The sequence below is a fragment of the Physella acuta genome, unplaced genomic scaffold (genome assembly GCF_028476545.2).
Source record: "Physella acuta isolate Inbredline_101_S28 unplaced genomic scaffold, ASM2847654v3 ptg000512l, whole genome shotgun sequence".
In the NCBI taxonomy this organism is placed as follows: Eukaryota; Metazoa; Mollusca; class Gastropoda; family Physidae; genus Physella; species Physella acuta.
In genome coordinates, this window is record NW_026732031.1 from 170,001 (window position 1) to 193,222 (window position 23,222).

General features: G+C 38.4%; 1 protein-coding gene across 1 annotated transcript in view; it reads left to right on the forward strand.

Annotated features, from left to right (window-relative positions):
* The first annotated feature begins 811 nt into the window (after positions 1-811).
* LOC131944893 (major facilitator superfamily domain-containing protein 4A-like) overlaps positions 812-23,222 on the forward strand; it is a 28,105-nt gene continuing 5,694 nt past the window's right edge. The window contains exon 1 of the mRNA XM_059305770.1: positions 812-1,001. The gene's annotated coding sequence lies outside the window, so the exon portion shown is untranslated. The remainder of the gene's footprint in view (positions 1,002-23,222) is intronic.

Sequence of the window (23,222 nt, forward strand, 5' to 3'; positions counted from 1 at the left end):
TTGTGTGTAGAATAAATGCTAGATAGACGATTCCTTATTTAAAAAATATAGGTCTCCCATAAATGAAGTCACCCTAACCTAGCCGACACAGATGCCCCCCCTCCCAACCTGCTTCTTTCACCCGCTAGATTTACTGGTTTTGATGGTTTCTCGAAAAACTAGCATAAATTTCTCGTTAATGAACAGGTTTTTCATTAATTTTTTTTCTTAAAGTATGCAAGATAGATGCACAAACATTTTATTTCTCTCTTCATCGTTAGTGTGTTGTTACTTAATTTAGACTCCTGATCTCAATTTTTACACTACAAATATTTAGAACCTACCCCTTTCTTTTTTTATACAAAGATTCTACCCCCCCCCACCCCAACCACGAACGAAAAAGAATTTATATAGAAAACATATACTTTCATCAGTGTCCGCCTCCCTCCCCCCCCCCCCCGTGGAAAATATCAAGTGCCCCTTCCCCCCCCCCCCCCCTCCGGAGAAAAAAAAGTCTGCAAGAAACACTGTTTCAGTAGGCATCATATTTATTTATTTTGTAATAGAATCGTTAAAAAAAAACATTTGAAGTTGGTGCATAAAAGTGAAAACAAAAATTAACAAGTCAATTTAATCAATTACAAAGTAAAACTGCAGTATGCAGCTTTTCCATGCTATGGTCGCGTTTCAATGTACAACACGCCGCGCCACACGCGACAGGAATGACCGTGCGACAAGCGCGTGGGGGGGGGGGGGAGGACGGACGGCGGGGCGGTGACAGAAACGTGTGCTGGCTGCCTGGTCTGGGAGTGATAGAGAGAGGGGACAACAGTTAGGGACGGAGTGGGGAAAGATAAAAAAAATTGTGTGGTTTTTTTTTTATTACACCAGAACTGGAAGGGTGGATAACGAGGTTGGAGATGATTAAAGATGGATATTGAATACAAGCCGGCTACATTAGAGAAGTGACATCACCAATAAACAGTTAAACATTGATGTCTTAGTGGTTAATGTGCACACAGGTAAGAAGAACATGTTTACCATAATCATCTTTGATGTTTATTTTTTACCTTTGGTTGTTGTTGTTTTTTTTAATAGTAGAAAAATCAGACACGACTCCAACTATATTTAAAAAAATAAAATTGGATATTGATTTCCTGGAATATTTAAACACCGACGTAAATAATTAAACACCTTTCTAGAACTAAGTGTATTTTTCTTTGTAATGGCTGTGTACAATACGTTTTAACAGTGATTTTTTGTGTGTAAAAGAATAGGTGCGGTACTCAGTGATGGATTGCCTAACTTGTAACTACTAGTTAACACCTTGATGCAATAATAAACGTTCAAATACAAGAAAAGTAATAATTTTTCAACACATTGAAAAAGGTGCCGGTACGCCGTTAGCTGGAATGCTAACCCGTATGTCTCGAGTTCGAATCTGGGTTCAAGTCAGTATACCGTCCCTGAGTCCACCCAACTCTGATTGGTACCTAACTCACGTTAGGGAAAGTAAAGGCGGCTGGGCATAGTGCTGACCATACTATCTCTTCATATGCCGAGATCACAGAAACAAGTGAACTCTACTTCACTTGCCCCATAGACCGTCAGGTTTGAAAAGGGAACTTTATTTTTACGCCGTACCCGTGCGTATTGTCACAAAAAAGCACTGTCTTTAAACGCTGTAACATAGTACACAAAAGAACACAACATTCACCTGTTCATAAGTCTAATACCAACCATAAATATGTTTTGGTTTTAATTGTTGTGTGTTAAGTCATCGATCAGTAGCACAGGTTTGATAAGTCTAGCGAACAGGGGCGATAACAAAGAGCATGATAACAAACATGTGCGATAAAAATCAGCAACGATAACAAACAGACGCGGTAACTAACAGTTGTGATCTAAAACTAGCAAGATAACAAACAAGCATGGTGGCAAACAGGTACGATACAATATATATCTGGCGCGTTTATAAACAGACGTAATACACGATCATAAACAGTCGCGATAATAAACAGTCGCGATAACAAACAGCGCGATAACAAACCGGTATGTTAAAATACAAGGTAACAATCAGGCATGATTACAAACATACGCAATACGCAACATGCACGATAACAAACAGGGGAGATAATAAACAGGGGCGGTAACAAAGAGACGCAACAAGAAAACATGAAACGTGTACTTAAAAAAAAAACAATAGCTACAACTTCACGTTTTTCTCTCCGTCTGTCGAGACTGTCTAACAGAGCTGAAGAAATCGACTCATACTACTTGAGCCGCATGGTATGAGCCATTTAGTATGAGCCATATAGTATGAGCCACATGCTATGATTGCCATGTTTTGAGCCACATTGTATGAGCCAAATGACATAAGCCCCATATGATGAGCTGCATTGTTTGAGCCACATGGTATGACTGGTACATTATGAGCCACATGGTATGAGCCACATGTAGAGGTATGCTCCATATGTTTTGAGCCATATGCTATGAGCCACGGTATGGACCACATGAAATAACCCGCCAGATGAGACAAAATGTAACATGTTATGTTGAAGAGATCTGACATTTACAGTTCATCTTTTATTAAATACGAAATTTCCTCCCGATTTTTAAATTTCTTTCAGATTCTTCAGACGTTAAGAAAGAGAAAATAAAGAATTTCCTTTTAAACACATCTTGCAATCGTATTTTAAAGTTTTTTTTCTTCTAAAGAAACAGCTTATTTGTTGTTTTTTTTATATATATTGCGTCATGCATTAATCGAATTCTGCCTCGCGTCGCTTGCTCTAATTAAAGTACAAAATATCCTAGAAAATTCGATTAACTAAACAAACAGAATTTCAATTTTCTTCCTTTTTTTTTCTTTTTAATTATGATGATCTCATTCTCGCCATACTTTTTGGACGGAAGTTAAAACATTAATTTTATCCGACAGCGTAAAGTCATGTGCTAGTTATAGGTTTATTGTTTTGTTTTGATTTATACAGGAGGTATAAAATATATCATTAAAACTTTACTGCTTATACAATATTAGCATAAAGAGAACCGCAGATTTTAGAAGTAGAGTTGTAGTTTTACATGAGCCGCATGATGTGAATGTATTGACATTAGGGCTACCTCTATATGTCAGTCTAGCAGCAACTTTTCTTGATTGCAGCTTACTGCTACCTCTGTCTATCAATGTCCATGCTACTTCTTGGGGTATCTGTCATTCTTGTGCTATATCTGACAGCCAGTTAATATATGTGCTCCTTGGAATTGTACTTTTAGATGCTACCTATAACTGTTTACATAGGTGCTAACTCTACCTATGTACGGGGTTGCTAGCTGTCTGTTTAAGTGCTACCTCTGACACTTTCCGATGTGGTGGCTACATCTATCAGCTACCGATGTAGTTACTACCTCTGTCTATGTACACATATGCTAGCTCTGACTGTCAATTTAAATGCTACTTCTAACAGTTTTCAATGTTGTTACCTCTCTGTATTTAGATTCTAGCTATGACTGTCAATACAAGTGCTACCTTCGACAACTTCCGATGTTGCTACTTCTGTCTGTGTATATAGATTCTAGCTATGGCTGTCAATACAAGTGCTACCTTCGATAACTTCCGATGTTGCTACCTCTGTCTGTGTATTTAGATTCTAGCTATGGCTGTCAATACAAGTGCTACCTTCGATAACTTCTGATGTTGCTACTTCTGTCTGTGTATTTAGATTCTAGCTAAATGGCTGTCAATACAAGTGCTACCTTCGACAACTTCCGATGTTGCTACTTTTGTCTGTGTATTTACATTCTAGCTATGGCTGTCAATTCAAGTACTACCTATGTCTAGCACCCCAGTACCTTCATAACTCATGCTTATCATGTTAACTCCCCCCACCTCCCCCACTTCTATCTACTATATATCCTCATAAGCGCCGAGTTACTAATACAAATTGTTCCACGTCATGGGTCCTCACGCTCAAGTAAAAAAAAAAAAATAAAACCCCGCGTCACAGAAAGGCGTGAGAACCCCTCCAATTGGTGGGATATTGCGTGCGGTAATGTAATAAATTCGCCGACCGCCAACTGTTAAAGCATCGAGTCATCTCCGCGGTAAGCACTTTCGTCGTTACTCCATCACGGAACTTGGGGGTGACCGACACGATAGGAGCCAGAAAACCAATCGGCTTTTAGAGCGCGCACCTCTCTGAAGTCCCCGATCGACCTTGTTTTTTAGACCGTTTTTTTTTTTTAAAAAAAAGGATAACTGAACGCGACAATGGACATTGACGGTCTGTCTTGAGTCGTTTGGATCAGCGTTATTGATTTGATGGTGCCGCAGTGGAAGTGGTGGGGGCCATTATGGGGATAGGAGTGGCCGTGGACGAACGAATAACTAACTTGCGACAGACATTCGACAAGTACTCAGAATGTTGCGTTTTGCTGACGCAAAGTTTAAACAGAAATGTCATGAAAATACAAGGTGTATTTTGGAGATTGTTAGATTGTTATGTATTTCAACCTGTGCTTTGTGCATACACCTGTCATTTTCCAACTGCCTCATCGTTGTGGTTTGTGGTTTTTTAAATAATTATTTTTATTCTTGTTTTAATCTCGGAATCAATTAAAATGGCGTAAATTAGTATAATTATTCTTCTTTATAACATGCGACATATAAACATTGTCACATTCCCTTGAACATTTCCTCTTTTTAGCGCAATTTCCATTCTGGAGAATTGCGTTTATTAACCCGTCATTTCTGGATGTATGAATGTATGAATGAGTGAATGAATGGATGGATGTGTGTCCGCAGCTTTAAGTCGTATCTCCTCCTCAACGAAGCAATATCGAGGACTAGTTCCAAAAGCAATTATGTTAAGCAAGTTACGCGGATGAACATAGGCCAAAAAAATTCCGGGTTTCTTTCATGGATTTCCCGGAAAAGCCAAAAAGCCTCGAAAAAATGCAGTTTTTGGCCCATATCTCGGCAACCAGACCACTTAGCGACTTGAAACATGTAACAATAGATTACTGCCATAATTTAAAACAATATTGCCGAAGAAGGTTTTCAAAAATATCCTTTCGTTCGGTCACAAAAACTTTTTTGAATTAATTAAAATTTGGAAAGAATTAGTAGGCATTTTTATCCAACCACACCACACGCGTCATCACGTTCAATAGCTGCGCCATGGCCATCACGTTCAATGGCTGCGACATCACGTTCGGTAGCTAGGCGCGCAATGGTTTTTAGTCATGTAACTCTATTGTAAATAAAACATGTAAAATACTGAAAAAAAATTAATAAAAAACGTTTTAATAACTAACTAATGGTTTTACTAACCCTGCTCTTGATTTACGCTACGACAGAGCTATTTTTAGATAACATAAGGAAATTGCGCTTAAATGTCACTAGACTTTTTAATTAACTTGTTTTTGTGACACATCGTCACAAAAAATATAGCCCAAACATCCTACACCCATATACGTGACGTTATTTTAAGGAGGAATTCTAAAAAACAAAAAAAGTAGTTCACAGCATCTGAAATAGTAGCACTGTTTGATTTAGACTTGCCGGGTGGTCAAAGACAACGGACATGCATTAAATAAGATAATACAACACATTTTAAAACATTTGTTGTATTTCTTGCTGAGCTTAAAAAACTGCCCATCCATGGAGGGTCCCGCCTATGTAGGCTAATATCCAGCATCTGTTGCCGCTAATTAATTACATCTTTGATAAATGACTGCACGCGGCGAAGCTAATATTTTATGTTCAAACCACTTTTCTATTTATACTTGACGCAGCGTGTTATAGCCTTTTTTTTAAAAAGTCGAATGCGAACTTGCACTTATTCTTAAATTCTTGATGTTACATGCTTTAGGCACTTATCCTTATAACGTAATAGAGCATGTTCTAGGCACTTATCCCTAAAGTTATAACGAAACATGTTCTGGGCACGTATCCCTAAAGTTGTAACGGAACATGTCCTAGGCACTTATCCCTAAAGTTATAACGAAACATGTTCTAGGCACTTATCCCTAAAGTTATAACGGAACATGTTCTGGGGACTTATCCCTAAAGTTATAACGAAACATGTTCTAGGCACTTATCCCTAAAGTTATAACGGAACATGTTCTAGGCACTTATCCCTAAAGTTATAACGGAACATGTTCTAGGCACTTATCCCTAAAGTTATAACGGCACATGTTCTAGGCACTTATCCCTAAAGTTATAACGAAACATGTTCTAGGCACTTATCCCTAAAGTTATAACGGAACATGTTCTAGGCACTTATCCCTAAAGTTGTAACGGAACATGTTCTAGGCACTTATCCCTAAAGTTATAACGGCAGAACGACAAATGATGGTTACACGGTAAAGATTGGCTAAACAGTTTGATTGATAACATTAACTTAAGGCTAAACATCTACTAAACCATGCTGAAAGTATTGTTACCATTGCACACAGTTAAAGTGAAAAAAATTGGGTACGGCGGCAGTGGCGTAGCGAGGTCGGGTGTCACCCGGTGCGGCACTTAATGGTGTTACCGCCCCTCCCCCCCCCCCCCCCCCCAGACGCGTAGCGACCCTTCCCGGGGACAAACTTTCAAACTTTCGATTTTTGCACCCCCTTCAAGTTTTTTTTTGCTATTTTTTGCCTTGGTGTCACCCCCCTAAATGGTGTCACCCGGTGCGGTCCACACCCCCCCCCCCGCCCCCCCCCCTCGCTACGCCTCTGTACTGCGGGGTTGGTCGGTCCGGAGAAAGTACGATTCCTAGCTCCTATCATCCCAGGGCAGATGAGGTTTATTAGCTACGGACAGTAACCCTTCTAGGAGAGACAACTCTCAAATCAAACAACTTCTACCTTGCAAATTGTTTTTGGGTGGAAAAAGGCTATGAAACAACACACAGATAGAGGCGGAAGTCGGAGTCAACTCACTATACAGTACATAACAAGTTATCTCAATCGTGTTGGAGAAATTCCTGTTTAACATTACATTTACGGACGAGGAAATAAAAGTAAAATATATGTAACAAAATTCGAGACTGACAACAAATAACAAACTATCTTTTTTGTAACAAGACGGCAAACATTTTCGACCTCAACAAGTACTCCGGTAGATTTGACTGCCGAATGTTTTCAATGTACCAAAAGACCGAGGTATTGATCTACTGGGAGACAACCTCTGCATATTTAATGCTGGGCACTATTATGACGTAGATTCCATTACGATATTTGTTAAACTTGACTTGGTGACTTTTTGTAGTTGACTTGTAGTTGAGCTGTCATTGAATCTGACTTCGTAATTGACTGACAAGTTGTGTCTAAATTAGGGGGTCAGTGGTCAGTTATATATGACTTCGTAGATGCATGACTTGTCTTTAAATATGGTGACAGGACAAATGATCTCAGGGACAAAAGATCTCAGACAAAATATATCAGGACAAATGAAACCATGGACAAAAGATCATTGTCTTTGAGATCATTTGTCCCTAGATCATTTGTCCTTAAAGAGATCATTTGTCCGTGAGATATTTTGTCTCGGATATTGTGTCTGAGATTATTTGTCTTGAGATCATTTGTCATGGAACCTTATATACAATCCCTGAGTATATGAAGATAGCTAAACAAGATCCTGTTAAGGAGGTGATGGCTATGCATAGCCTTTAGCTCACGCTGGTAATTTATTACATTTGATATGTGTTTAATCATTATTAATAGTTACCACGGCAAGGGGTATTAGGGCAATGTATATGGTGGTCAGTCAGCTATCTAGATTTCACCTATGGTGTCACCCGTTTGTCGTAATGTTTAATATGTGGCACCCATATTAGGTAAGTTTTTAGTAATGTCGGTGTCACCATTTTTGCCGTACATCTAATTTACCAGTTATGTCACACCACTTTTGGTAGCCTATTATCCAGGGAGTCACCCATCCTTGGTAGCCTATTACGACATGAGGTATTACCTCTGTTTTGGTAAGACTTAATTACATGAGTTGTCACTATTTTCACCTTACAATTTACCTGTTGTTTCACCCCTCCTGGGGTAACCTTTAAGCAAGCCGTCACCACTCAGGTTACAATCCTTTACCAGCTGTGTTACCTCCTAGCGTGTAATACCACATACGAGGTTTCACAATTCCTGAAATTAACATTTTGCTTATAACCCATGACATGACCTAGACTAGCCGTAAAATCAACATCACATCACCACCCACTCATAAAAATAAAAAATAAAAAATAAATTTTATACATAAATTAATTTTTCCTTTTACTATAGTAAAAAGCTGCATATTCTGCAACTGATTATAACATAACCAGCTAGTTAAGTAAACATGTAGATAAGAGTTTATAACTTGAATTGTGTATTAGCATAAACCTTCCTATGTGTACACTCCACATTGCTTTTTTCAGAAGCAAGAAGCTCTAAATTTAAGATGTAGTGTTTTATTCTCAAGCAGTGAGGATTGTAACATTTCTAGAGGAGTTGGGAATTGCATCTTTAAGAAAAGCCACCGTTACTTTAATTACATAATGAATTATTTAATCTCCGCTGAGATAGCGTTAATTGGTTTTCTAGAAGAGTGTTCCGTGATGGAATATTTACTGAAGGAGGGCAACCGTAGATGTGAAAATGGAAAACTTAATGAGAAATTAAGTTCACTCTGCTACTTAGCTTTTAGACAATAACCTAGTAAACTACAAAGTTAGATTTTACAATGATGAGAGGCTCAGTATAACGTAGCACTGTAAAACATTTTGTTGATTTGAGTATTTAAGATTTTCCAAAAAGTATTATTGATCTATGTTTTTTCATATTTAAAAAAAAAAACATACCTTGGATTAGACGTACCACTCCCTACCAGAAACGTAATTCTAACGTCTTAAGCCACAACTTAAAATCTATAACGTTTATAAAAAAAATCCCCCAGCCGTTTTGTTTATTATAAGTAAATGTTTGAAATTTGTTTAGGTTCTTAATTGTAATGTTGGAAAAGAGACCTAATTAACCTTACTCTGAGAAATTGAAAAAGACATGAAAATTATTGGAAAGCTTTGGAAAGATATGGAAAAAATAGAGAAGCATAGAAATGAATGGAAGTTTATTGTAAATGGCATAAGCTCAACTAGGTGTTTAAAAAAGACGAAGAAGAAGAATCATCTGTGTAGGCGTTAAGTTACAACAATCCACGATGAAATTTGTTGCTCATTTACAACAAGGAGGCTACTCTAAACAATTCAGAAAGTTTCACTTGAAGAATAATCTTACAGGCAAAGCGTGATTGAATTTATGAACCATAATCTTATTGGCAATGCGGGTCGGAATTTGAATTTATGAACGATAATCTTATTGGCAAACAACGAAACGGTAGCGGTTGGGGTGTGGTGGGATTGATTGTTTGAGGTGTGGAGATTGAGTCATGGGGGAAGATTAGCTAAAAACAAAGTCATTAATCTTCAAAAGTGAGGTCACATATCACTGTTACATTTCGACGGTCAATAGTTTAAAAATGAAAGATTTATAATAATGTTCAATAATGGGAAGTGTCTCACTGCCTGTTCTATAACATGAACAACTTTTTGTATGTAAATATAATTTAGTTTTCAGTCGTCACGTGATCAAGGTCATGGACAGGTTAAGTTTTCAAACGATAACAGGAGCGAATCTAAAAATAGCTTCCTACACGAGCTCCAAATAGAGGCATTACCGTGTCTATCTATATATATGTTACGGTCAAAGCCCGAAGTGCGGCCAAACCCCAGATTGGCCGGCCAATGCGCGGATTGGCCGGCTCTCTTGGCCAAAGCCCGAAGAAGTTAGAACTAAGATCGTATTTCGTACATTGGCCGGCCAATGCGCGCACTGGCCGGGACGTACTGGCCAAAGTCCGAAGTACTTAAACTTGACAGCGTATTTTGTACATTGGCCGGCCAATGCGCGCATTGGCCGGGATGTCCTGGCCAATGTTGTATCTAGACTAAGTTGTGATCGCGTTTTAATTATTCTGGGTGCGGTTTCATTGTGAGTAACGTATTGTTTAGCTCTTGTTTGTATAGCATTCTATATGCAAGGCGACATGGACCAAAAGAGCCGTCAGACCAAGAGACAGACATAGCAAATGGCTGTCAAAAGAAAAAAATGTAAATCCATGTTAGTTTCCATATATGGGCTACAACTGTATGTGACAGCCTCCTCCATGATGACGAGGTGAGACAATCATCAAAGAACAAAATCAAAGACAGTCGGCGTCACCGACCACGTGCAACAAGACGGAACGTTCAAAAGACTTTTCCGCGTTCCTAGATGTTCAAAACATGATGATGACATGGATGCAAACAAATGAATCAGCTCATTGGGCTGAGAGTCTCAAATTCATTCAATTTATGAAAAATCGTTCTTTTCATAAAGGAATCCAACAATCACCATACGAAGCCTTGTTTGGATGCAAAGCAAAAGTGGGACTTAGCACTTCAAATCTACCAAGAGAGGCTCTCAATAAAATAGCTACTGAGGAAGATCTTGAGAACATTGAACAAGAAATGGAGGTTGCCATAAATGCAACTACATCCTCAGCTCACACATCTACTGCCGTGGCGGAACGTCCAGATCAGTTGCGTGACAATAATGTGGCCAACAGATTCTGTATAGTTTGTGAAAAACATTGTAGTGCAGCTCATTCTTGTGGATCCTGTGGCAAAGATGTCCATGCTATTTGTGGAGTACCCAATGAAGCAGACGAAGGAGACGGAGGGAACATTACCTGCAGATTGTGTCACAACAAACAAGACATCATGGAACACAGCTCGGCAGCTCATACTGGCTTGCAAAATCAAGGTGCTAAGATGCTTAAAACATCAAATACAAAATTTAAAGACGGTCAAGTGGGTGACAATGTATGCATCCGTGTTCCAGATGTTGACAGAGGTCGCGGTGATCCCCGAAGCGTGATTGCAGTTGTCATGAGCGTCGAGGGCGGTTTCTACAAATTAGGAACCGAACATGGTGTTCTAAAACAACTGTATGCTAGAAGTGAGTTTTCAATTCTTCACGAAAAACTGCTCTTATTGTCGTCAGTTGGCACTGAGGAAAAATCACTACGAACCATCGCATCTTCATCGCATCTTCACAATCATTGACTGGGGGCCAAGGCTACACTCACTGCAATTGCACAACTAAGTGCACAACAAATCGCTGCAAGTGTAAAAATAACAAGCTGCTATGTAATTCTAAATGCCATAAAAGTTCAACTTGTTGTAACAAATGATAATATTGATTGATTGAGACTATAGTACAATAAAAAATTTGAATGTTTCTGTCATTTACTTTAATTAATAATCAATAAAGACTTAATTTCATGATCCTACCGGCATAAAAAAACCAAAATCTGCTCATGATCTTCTAATTAAGACTTTGGCCGGTCCACCATGGCCAGTCCGCGGACTGGCCGGGACTGGCCGGCCAAAGGCCGAAATCAAGAGCTATTTCAGACTTTGGCCGGTCCACAATGGCCAGTCTGCGGATTGGCCGGCCAAAGGCCGAAATGAAGCAAAGTTTCGGACTTTGGCCGACCTATGGGAGGCGATATTGGCCAATGCGCGGATTGGCCGGCCAATCCTAGCATTGGCCGACTTCGGGCTTTGACCGTAACATATATATAATTCTCTTCTTGGAGACGCTAGAAAGCACCAAGCTGTAAGCGCGCTCCCTACCACCCCCACCCCTACATGGTCTGGTGAGCTGTGGTTCACACTAAATGTTTACAATCGTAGAGCCGGGTTTAGTGACGGCTACTAGGGGCAGATAATTTAGTTTGAAGCGATTTTAAACTTAGGGAAGGTAACTAAGAGGAGGCTGCTTTCACGGGGGGGGGGGGGGGGTAGGGTAGGGGTTGTGAAAAGGAGGGTGGGGTGGGGGTTATCGTCCTTAACGACCTACTGATAGTGTTTTAAAGCTAATATTTTTAGTGGCAGCATTGGTACTGTAGAATTAAAAAAATATGAATTACTGAAAAGTAGAAAATAAAACAACAAAATAGCGTCGTATGATACCCCGCGGGTCGGCTCGTAGTTACAATTTAGGCTCCTAACTACTCCTAATAGACCGCGTCAATGTAAACTTCTCTCACCCCCCACCCGGGTCACGTGTGATTTATAATTTATAAATAATTTCACTTAACTAGTAAATCGAATCATCATATATTAGAAATACGTCGTGGAAAAGGAAGGCCTAACAAAAGTTAACACATTTTGTAATTCATATGCTATTTTATAGAAAGTTTGTTTCTTAGTTTTTCGAATTTCTAAATTTACATTTGTATAGCTACTGGGGACTGGGGGGGGGGGGGGAATGTTGATCGGGAGCATCGCCCCCATCCCCACTCCACATTAATTTTAACCCCATCTAAATTATCAAATTAACGCCACAACAGCAGACTTTCTATAAAATAACGTCACACTTTCGTTGAAACCACCCACCCAAACGATTGATTTTTTTTTTTACATAAGTGATTTAAAAATCAAATAGTAATGGAGCTTGGTAAAGATTCGGTAAATTGATCATTTAAAACAAAAATGAGAGTATCCTACTACAATCTATTACTTACGTTTTAAATTTGTAAAAATGTGAAGTCACACTTTCTTAATGCCCCACTCCTCGCATATAGTCACAATTAAGTCGAGTTGTTTACGGACGTCCAAGAAACACATTCCCCTGACTGCATAACCCTGTAGGCCGTATATACTCAGGTGAAATTAGTCTCTCTTTAGATCTGGCGATCCCTTGAACAGATGAAGTAGAGTTTAGATGTGTTTTTTTTTACATCGGCATATGAAGGGACAGTGTGGTCAGCACTATGCCTAGCTCACTTTACTTTCCCCTAAGTAAATTAGGTACCCGTAAGAGCTGGGTGAACTCAGGAACGTCCTACATTCCAAACTTTCGGGCTAGCAACCAAACGACACAGGTGTAAAGGAAAAAAAAGACATGAACAAAGTAATCTTTTAACTGAATTATTTCCATCATGTTAATGAAAATATATCTCCTATCACTGTAGCACAAAGGAATATAATGTGGCATGTGGTTGATATGAACATGCAACATATGTTTTCCTACCGCGCCGAAGAACACTACTAACATTATCGTCTGAAAATAAATCGATATTTTAAATAACTATATATACAGTACACCGGTTGTTATCCATCTACAATAACATATTGGTAATATAATCGTATGTACCACCCCAAGTTTATCACAAACTAATCCAATGATTCTAGCGATGTGACAATCTGATGTAAGCTGTAAAATCACTTACCCTCTAGTCATGTTTTTTTTTTTTAATTTTAAAAATGTATGTAGTTCCTCAATCTGGGATAAGACGATTTTCGTATATGAGCAAGACAAGGTCACTATCTGAGATAATGTCCCTACCTTAGGTAGATAATGTCCCCACCAGAAGTAGATAATACCCCATCTTAGGTAGATAATGTCCCCAGCTAAAATAGATAATGTCCCCACCTGAAATAGATAATGTCTCCATCTTAGGTAGATAATGTGCCTACCTGAGGTAGATAATAACCAAACCTGAAGTAGGTAATATCCCCGCCTGATGTAGATAATGTCCTCACCTGAAGTAGATAATGTCCCACACCTGAGGTAGATAATGTCCCCACCTGAGGTAGATAATATCCCCACCTGAGGTAGATAATGTCCCCACCTGAGATAGATAATGTCCCCACCTGATGCAGATAATGTCCCCACCTGAAGTAGATAATGTTCCCACCTGAAGTAGATAATGTCCCCACCTGATGTAGATAATGTCCCAACCTGAGATAGATAACGTCCCCATCTGATGTAGATAATGTCCCCACCTGATGTAGATAATGTCCCTACCTTAGGTAGATAATGTCCCCACCTGAGGTAGATAATGTCCCTACCTTAGGTAGATAATGTCCCCACCTGAGATAGATAATGTTCCCACCTGAGATAGATAATGTTCCTAGTCTTAGGAATACATTGTCCCCATCTGTAACTGAATGTGTCCTTATGTTTGTTAGTGTTCCCTTATACTCAGAGCACGGTAAGTCTTATATTTACATACATAAATGTATTCTTTTACGTCGCCATTAGATACAGTAATATTCTATTTTCCACGGGATTTTTAAAAAATTGAAAAGACAACACGGTCACAAAAAGTCACCAAGAATATGCCTGACAACTATGATAAACATTGTAACCAACTTCAATACTACTGGAAAAAATCAACATCCATCGCTTTGCGATGAATGTGATACGCATATTTCTCTATTGATCTGTTTGACATTAGCCCGTACAAAATACGACTGAGGAAAACAGTCGATTGGAGCATGATAATAACACACGCGGTGGTTGTTGTGTAAACAATAGGATGGTGGATAGGTCAGACGTACTTCATGTCGCTGCCGTCGGAGCAGGTTGTGAATGGGGAGGGTGGGGGGGGGGGGGGGGGGTGAGTGCCCGGGGGTGGGGTATACTGCTGGTGGACGCCATCGTGAGATTGACGTCACCAGGATGGAAGGCAAAAAAACTTTAACACGAGAAAACAATTCTTTTCTGTACTTTGATTTGTAAAGCATCATCATCATCATCATCATCATCACCATCATCATTATCAGCATCATCAACATCATCATCACCATTATCATCAGCATCACCATCATCATTATCCTCACCATCATCATCCTCATCATCATTATCATCATCATTATCATCATCATCATCATAATTATCATCATTATCATCAGCATCATCATCCTCATCATCATCGTCATAATTATCATCATTATCATCAGCATCCTCATTTTCATCATCATCATCATCATCATTATCGTCGTCATCATCATCATCATCATCATCATCACCATCATCATAATTATTATCATCATCATTTTTGTGGACCTGGGGCAAGTGGCTTTCGGGAATTTGTACCATTCGGGAAAGTGTCGATTCGGGAATTTATCCCATTCCGGCATTTGTCCTAGTCAGGCAAGAGTCTTTTGGGGTTTTGTCGTAGACCCCCAGACATTTGATCACTGAAACAGATTTATAATGTAAGATTTCGGAGACATCATAAATTAATATTTTCAAAATTTATCCCAAAATATCGAATTATCGTATACACGTGTTGATCGTAAATTTTAAAATTATAGGGAGACACATAAACTAAGGGTGTTTAATTTCTTGTATAGGGTCACGTCAGAGGCGTAGCGAGGGGGGGGGGGGCGGGAGGGACATATGTCCCCGGGCGCCGACCTTTGTTGGGGGGGGGGGTGCAAATGAAAAGTTTGAGGGGAGGTGCAAATGGAAAGTTTGAGGGGGGGGGTGCAAATGAAAAGTTCGAGGGGGGAGGTGCAAATGGAAAGTTTTGTCCCCGGGCGCCGGGAGGGGTCGCTACGCCTCTGGGTCACGTGGTTAACAGCGATACAGCTAAATCTAATATTCGATTAGCACTTGATACAGTAATGCCTCCAAAATAATGCAATTTCTCCAGTGTTATATTTTTCTGGTAGTTTCAATGTTTAACCTGTAGTTCTCTGCACCTCGTGTGTGGGTGCGTGTGTGTGTGTTCGTGTGTGTGTGTGTGTGTGTGTGTGTATCTTCTAAAAACACGAAGCGTGGATAGTACGCGTATATTTGTGTATAGCCTCAACAATGGGTGATAAAAATATAAATCTTTCAACAAGCGTCAAAACCACTCCGCGTATATTTCTGCATATCTGTCTGTACACACTTACGATGCACTAACCAGATAGACAAGACTCTTTAAAAAAAACTTTCAATTCACTGGCATTGATTTTCACTTCCGCCACAAGGCCCCTGGCTCGGCCGCTGAGGATTACTTCAACTCTTCCGGATCTACACCGGTGTTAGAGGATATACGTGACGTCACTGCGCGTTCTTAACGTGGAAAATTTCCTGGAATTTTTATTTTAGAGATTTTACAATGGAATCTTTAGACTAGCAGCTGTTCGATTTTTTTATATGTACATACATACAGTATACACATATCTAAATATGTAAATTCTGGCCTCGTTTTGGTTTAGAGGCATATGCTCTATCGGCCCAACCACGCCAATAATATTATCTATTATATATATATATATATATATATATATATATATATATATATATATATATATATATATAAAGTAAATAATTTACATAGTTTGCACAATTTTAATAGGCTTTATAAATGTATTCATACACAGTAACGCTTCGAAAATATTGCAATTTCTCCTTTGTTATATTTTTTATTTATATAGGGCCTATATATATATATATATATATATATATATATATATATATATATATATATATATATATATATATATATATATATATATATATATATATATATATATATATATATATATATATCGGCTAAATTTTTTTATCGACCGAGCTAATGTCCATAAACTAAGTGAGGGGCTGGCACATTGAAATGATTAGCCTGACATCAATTCAAACAAATTAACGGGGCGGTGCTAATGTTTGGGTGAGCACATATGTGGAGAGGTATCAGCTAGCTTGTCACGTGATCAGCGTGTCATGTGACCAAAGTTCCCACATACACAGAAAATTATGTTATTTTATTTTATCGATTGTGTGTTTAGTTTAGTCGTGAAGTTTATTTACTGCTTTAACCCCCCCCCCCCTCCACCACCTTCGCAAGTTTAAAGATCTATTTATGTAGTTTAATCGTTTTTCTTACGTACGAAGATTTGATCAAACTTCAAAATGCGGCCTTTGAATTTTCGGTTATTGTTTGCTTTTAGCCTTAATTGCTAACCACAAAATAAGTAAATCCAATATTTATTGTTTCCGCTAATTTCAGTATTATATGATTTATTAGAAATTTTAATCGTGTATTCTAATTTATTTATTTTTAGTTTTGAATACAATTGAGTATTATAGGTTTGATTGCATTTTACTCGATAGGTTTTTTATATTATAAAATATGTAGCATAGTCCTCTATTTTCCCTAAGGAATATCTTAGCTTTAAAAAAAAACCTGTAATTAAAGTCACACTTTGATCCCACGATTACCAACATTGTATACATTTCTTATACAAAAATTTCTAAAACGAGATACGCTATAGGGCCTACTTAGTTGTTTCCCTGACCACAGGAAATGCTATACAATATCGTGTTGGAAAAATACAGTATCGCGTTAAAACGATACAATACATTATCGTGATCTCACACAATACATTACATTATACTGAGAATATTTTTTTACCCGCAGTGCATGGGGTTAAGAGTTAAAAGTAGTGATGGACAAAATTAGGGTCACGATTAAACAGGTAACAAGAATTAGGGTTACAGTTACGGACATGATAAGTAATCGATTCCAAGCAAAATCGCTTTAAAAAGCTGTGTCACCCTCCAAAGGGATCGAACATATTAATTAGCACACATAGTGTAGGGCGGTGTATCATTCTCCCATATGTGTCGTATACAGTGAGAGGAGGGTACTATGGAGCAATGTTAACTGGACGCTGAGTTTGATCTGATCAATTCATTTAGCTTTTGTATTATACGGCCATGGGCGGATACCGCGGTCTTAAATTAGTTTGCTCTAAATGCGATGCATCATGCTGTTTATTCTACCGTTGTGATTCCTAATATATGTAGCAAAATACAAACATCAAAGTACAAACAATTTTAGTACAATATTATGTTGTCGTTATTTGCGGAATGGGGGTGATTAGAAATAATATGAGGGGGTTATGAACAATGGATATATCAAATGTAATTATATGGGCGAGTGAGCTAAAAGCCATTTTTTTTTTTTATTGATTTGACATTTGCGATCCTAAAGTAGAATAAAAACAACTGTGTTTGCACGTGAAAGTACGTGTACGTGTACATAGGCGATTGTACACCTGTATGTCAATGTGTGCGTTTACATGTTTGTGTACCGATACGTGTACATACAAGTATGTGTACATTTGTGTTCAGATGTATGTGTACAGTTGTCTATGCAGTTGTGTCAATGTGTGTTCACGGGTGTATGTACACATATATGGTACGATAATGTATTAAGATATTTGAGTACAGATGTGTACGAGTGTGTAGACACAGACGTGTGCGTACACATGTGTGTACGTGTGCTTGTACAAACAATCAATAGGCGTGTTTACCAGATCATATACCAATGTCTAAAGACGGAAAAATCTTCCACAGCTTCTACGCAGTTCATACGTGTCATGCGCAGTAAGGTCATTCATATTTTTGTAAACGGATGAATGTTTTTTTTTTAATTTAAACCAGGTGTTCTAATTTTAACTTTTAATTGAACTAAAGCAGTGGGTTGTCAGGCTTTTTTAAACACTCACAGCACGCAGGTTATTTTAGCTGATTAGTAGATAACTCTACAGAAAGGTAGAAAACTCTTCCTGACTAATAGATATCTGTGACTGAAATGGTAGACAACTCTCACTCACTGATAGATATCTCTGAATTAAATAGTACATAACTCTCACTGACTGATATATATATGTCTGCACTCTATTGCTTACTGAAAACTTATTTATTTTTATTATTTTTTACACAATTTAAATAAAATGTTCACATTTCTAATAACACAATTTTTGTTTTTCATTCATCCCTTAACCCTAACACCATTTTTATAGATACTCATTCATTGTCTTAAATTCCAATACTTATAATATTGTAATCATTAGGTCCATACAACAAATTGCGACTAGTTACAATTTGAAGAAATAATTTAAAAAAAATATGTATGGAGTGGCGTGTTCTAGCGGGTAGACAGCTAGACTGCTAAACATAGTCTCGAATTCGAATCCTGGTCAAGTCGGTTAAACGTCCTTGAGTCCACCCAGAACTGGTAGGTACCAAACTCACGTTAATGAAAGTAAACGCAGCTGGACATAGTGCTGGCCACAGTAACATGTATATGCCGAGGTCAGGAAACATACGAACTGTACTGTATCTGCTCAATGTATCGCTAGGTCTAAAGAGAAACCTCTCATTTTTTTTGGGTTAAAGAGGAATACAGAACCTTATATAAAGAGTGAAGGTTTGCGTGATAGAGTTGATGAGTGTAAGATGTAAAAAAAAAACACTGTGGGAGGGGGGATAAGGGGAGGAGAAATAGATGGGCGGATGGTGTGAGGAACAATGAGGGGAAACACTGTAAAAAGAGAAAAAAATAAAAATGGGAGTAAAAATCATTCGAACAAAAAGAGTATTTCCGCTTCTAGAGATTGTCTTGGATTGGTATGGGGATTAGGAAGGTGTGTGGGGAGCTTTAGGGAGGGGGGAGCGGAGAGGGGGTAGAGTTTTGCACTCTAAGCAGATTCTTCTTCTTCTTTTTCGTTCTTAATTTTAGTGTTGGAAGGGATCCCCTTGGTGTTATGCGCCATGAGGCCATTGACTCCGATTTCAGCCCGCTTTTCTTTTTGGATTTGCATTTGTCCAACCAAGAACAAACTACAAGGCAGCAGTTGTTTGATTTTGGTGTTGTCTCTTCTGAAAGATTGGCTGATCCCAGCTAATGAGCCTCATTAGCCCTAGGGTTCGAACTCGAGACTTTTCGGTTTAGCAACCATGAGCTTTATCAACTCGACCACGCCGACCACTTAAGCAGACTCATTTTCGTAAATTGTATACTTTTCACAATTCAACATGTATTTTTCGTAATTAATTATTTTGAAAAAGGAGAAAATTAGATTCTAAAATGGATATTTTGCTATTTCTTGTAATGTACCCCCCCCCCCCCCCCCCCCCACAAAAAAAAGAATAACAGCGCGTCCAACACATTACCATTAGAACCAGATTTGTTTACATTCTCAACATACAAACCGACCGACAACATTTTTAAAAGGAAAATATTAAAATTGCCCATTTACTATATAACAAGTCATGCACAACAAATCAATAACAAAAATTAATGTAAGAGTATTGACATAATTCAAAATTACTATGCCAGCGTTCAGAATGATCGTTTTACATTGAATATGTCATCTGTAATTTTTCAATGTGGTGTCACCCCAATCCGTTTCAATCAAATCAGTTAGACAATAGATTGTTTGATCTTTGAAAGGTGCAAATGGTGTCCACTCTCAAACCACTTTTGTTAAATTGTGCTAATATGTGCACACTCTGCAATAAAGGTGCATATTGAAGATGTATTTAAACTGTTTCTAATTTAAATGAAAAAAAAACAATATTTTCATTGTAAAGTATTATATGTGGTTGTTTGACTTAACAATTAAAAAAAAATGCTCAACAGGATTTTAATTTCCTCAGTAAACTTTTCAATTTATTTCAGTTAGCTTCACTCCCCCCGCCGCCTTTAAGGTTTATAGCTATAAACTATGCACAGTAAATAGTAACAATGTTTATCTATAGTCAGTTACAATTTTTTTTAGCATTGGTTTCTATTTAGTTAGCTAGTTTACATCATGGTGTCAACCTAACCGCACACTGACCGCCTCCACTTTCAAAATCTACCAACCGTCTACCTCCTATAATACCAAACCTACCAACCCTATCCTATACCTCCTCTACACTCAAAACTAAAAACCATCTACCTCCTCTACTCCCAAACCTACCAACCCTTTACCACTTTTATTATAAAACCTACTAACCCTCTACCTCCTCTACTCCCAAACCTACCAACCCTCTACCTCCTCTACTCCCAAACCTACCAACCCTCTACCTCCTCTACTCCTAAACCTACCAACCCTCCACCTACTCCACTCCTAAACCTACCAACCCTCTACCTCGTCTACTCCCCAACCTACTAACCCTATACCCCCCCCCCCCAAACCTAGCAACCCTCACAATCTCAACACACCCCTTTCAACCCTAAATAAAATTTCACGGGAAGAAATCACAGACTTTTTTATATTGATATAAAAACCCGTCTTACGCTGGCTGATAAGGATAATGAGATTTTATTTCCACCCCTCCCTTTCATACCCTCCCATCCTCTCTCTCTCTCCTTCTCTCTATTTTCATTTATTACCTGACTGTCATTCAAAGGACATTGTCCTCTCGAGGGAATCTTACATCATTGATTTTTTTTTTCAGGTTAGTCAAAAAAAACAAAACAACAACAACAACAAAAAAAAAAAAAAAAAAAAAAAAAACAACAAAACAACAACCATACCGTAACTACGATTCATTTCATCATATGGTTTTATATGGACGGAAGAAAACAAAATAATATTGCTAGTTCGTACGATTTTGCCTTATTAAAAAATGTCCAGCTATACTTACCATATAAAAAACCATAAATTATTGCTACCCTTAAAAAAAAGATATATTTTTCTGCTTAAAAAAACAAAACCAAAATCTGTACTTATTGCTACTGTCGAAGGACAAAAAAAAACAACAACAACATAGCAATACAAATCTACAGTCAAGAAGAATATTCACAAAAAAATTTGTTAGTCATTGTCGAAACCAGAAACGTAAACGGAAAAACAATGTTACTTATCGATCCACGGTTTTGAAGAGGTTAGAAAAGCTGTGATTTGTTAACAAAAAAGTGCACCGAAAACAACTGTATCTTTTTGTTTTTTAAGTACCACAAGCTACCGTTTCGAGTGGAATTTTTGATGCCAGTTTCCGAAAGTAGAATCTTAAAAAAAAGGGATGTTAGGTTAGTGGTAGTTAACTAAATACACACATGGCTTGCTAATGGCAATGCAAACCTTATACCTAAACCTAGCCCCAACTGTAGCTTTATCAAACGCCTAAAGATAATTTCTAACCATAAAACAAGACAATATTACGGTACTATTAACAACCTAACACAGTGGCGAAGGCAGGGGGGGGGGGGGGGGTCATAACCCCCCCATAGACCCCTCGATATATATATATATATATATATATATATATATATATATATATATATATATATATATATATATATATATATATATATATATATATATATATATATATATAATGTATGAGGGGGGTGCAAATCAAAAGTTTGAGGGTGATGGGTGCAAATCGAATGTTTGAGGGGGGGGGGGGGGGGGGGGTCAATTCGAAATTTTGAGGGGGAGTTGTGCAAATCGAAAGTTTGAGTGGGGGTGCAAATCGAAAGTTTGAGGGGGATGGGTGTAAATCGAATGTTTGAGGGGGGGTTCAATTCGAAAGTTTGAGGGGGGAGGGGTGCAAATCGAAAAGTTTGAGGGGGGGGGGTGCAAATCGAAAGTTTGAGGGGGGGGCGCAAATCGAAAGTTTGAGAGGGGGTGCAAATCGAAAGTTTGTCCCCGGGTAAAAATTGGACCCCCCCCCCCCTTGAGAGGATCCTGGCAACGCCACTGATCTAACATACTTATTTTCGGAATGGTCTACTATCCTCAATACAACGGTACCAAATAAAAGCTTTGACGAAAATTGTGATGAAAAAACTTCCAATCAATTTACGGTACTACTAAAAACCTAACATACCTATTTTCGAAATAGTTTCCTATCAGGCATAAATATCCTCAATACAACGGAACAAAAAAAAAGGGTTTGCCGAATATTGTAATGAAAAAAACTACCAATCATTGCCTTTTCCAAAACAAACAAAAAACCGAAATAAATTACTTGGCACAACTACACCCACTACAAACATCAAAGAACAGATATTCCTCAACTTATACCTCTCTATATAATAATGAGGTGGGGGGGGGGCAGCGATCGCGGTTCAGTGACTTTAAGCGTGTATACCAGGGGTCTCCAAACTACGGCCCGCGGGCCGAATGCGTCCCGCGATGTCCTCTCATCCGGCCCGCGGAGATCTTTTTGTGCATGGAAAAAACGTTTGTTGGTAATGGCTGAGGAACTTTGCCCAGAAAAAATCAAAGACATGCCTGGAAGAAACTGGTCCCCGAACTGAAATTTGATAGTTAATGCGGCCCTTGGACTGAAAAGTTTGGAGACCCCTTGTGTATACCCAAGCGCCATGTGTTAATAAAGTCAGCATCCTAGCTAAACACACACCAAATGTGTAATTAATTGCTTTATCTACCAGCGCAGCGACTGCAGCAATGAAGCCCGGCTCTACATCTAAAAGTACTTAGTGATCGTATCGATTTCTGCTAGCCTTGTTGGTATGGGATGGACGAGTTAATGTTACTGAGGAATTATTAATAACATGAGGGTAGGGGGGATGGGGGCTTTCACGCATGAGCTGATCTAAAATAGAATGTGTAGATTATTTTATTTTTTTACTAAAG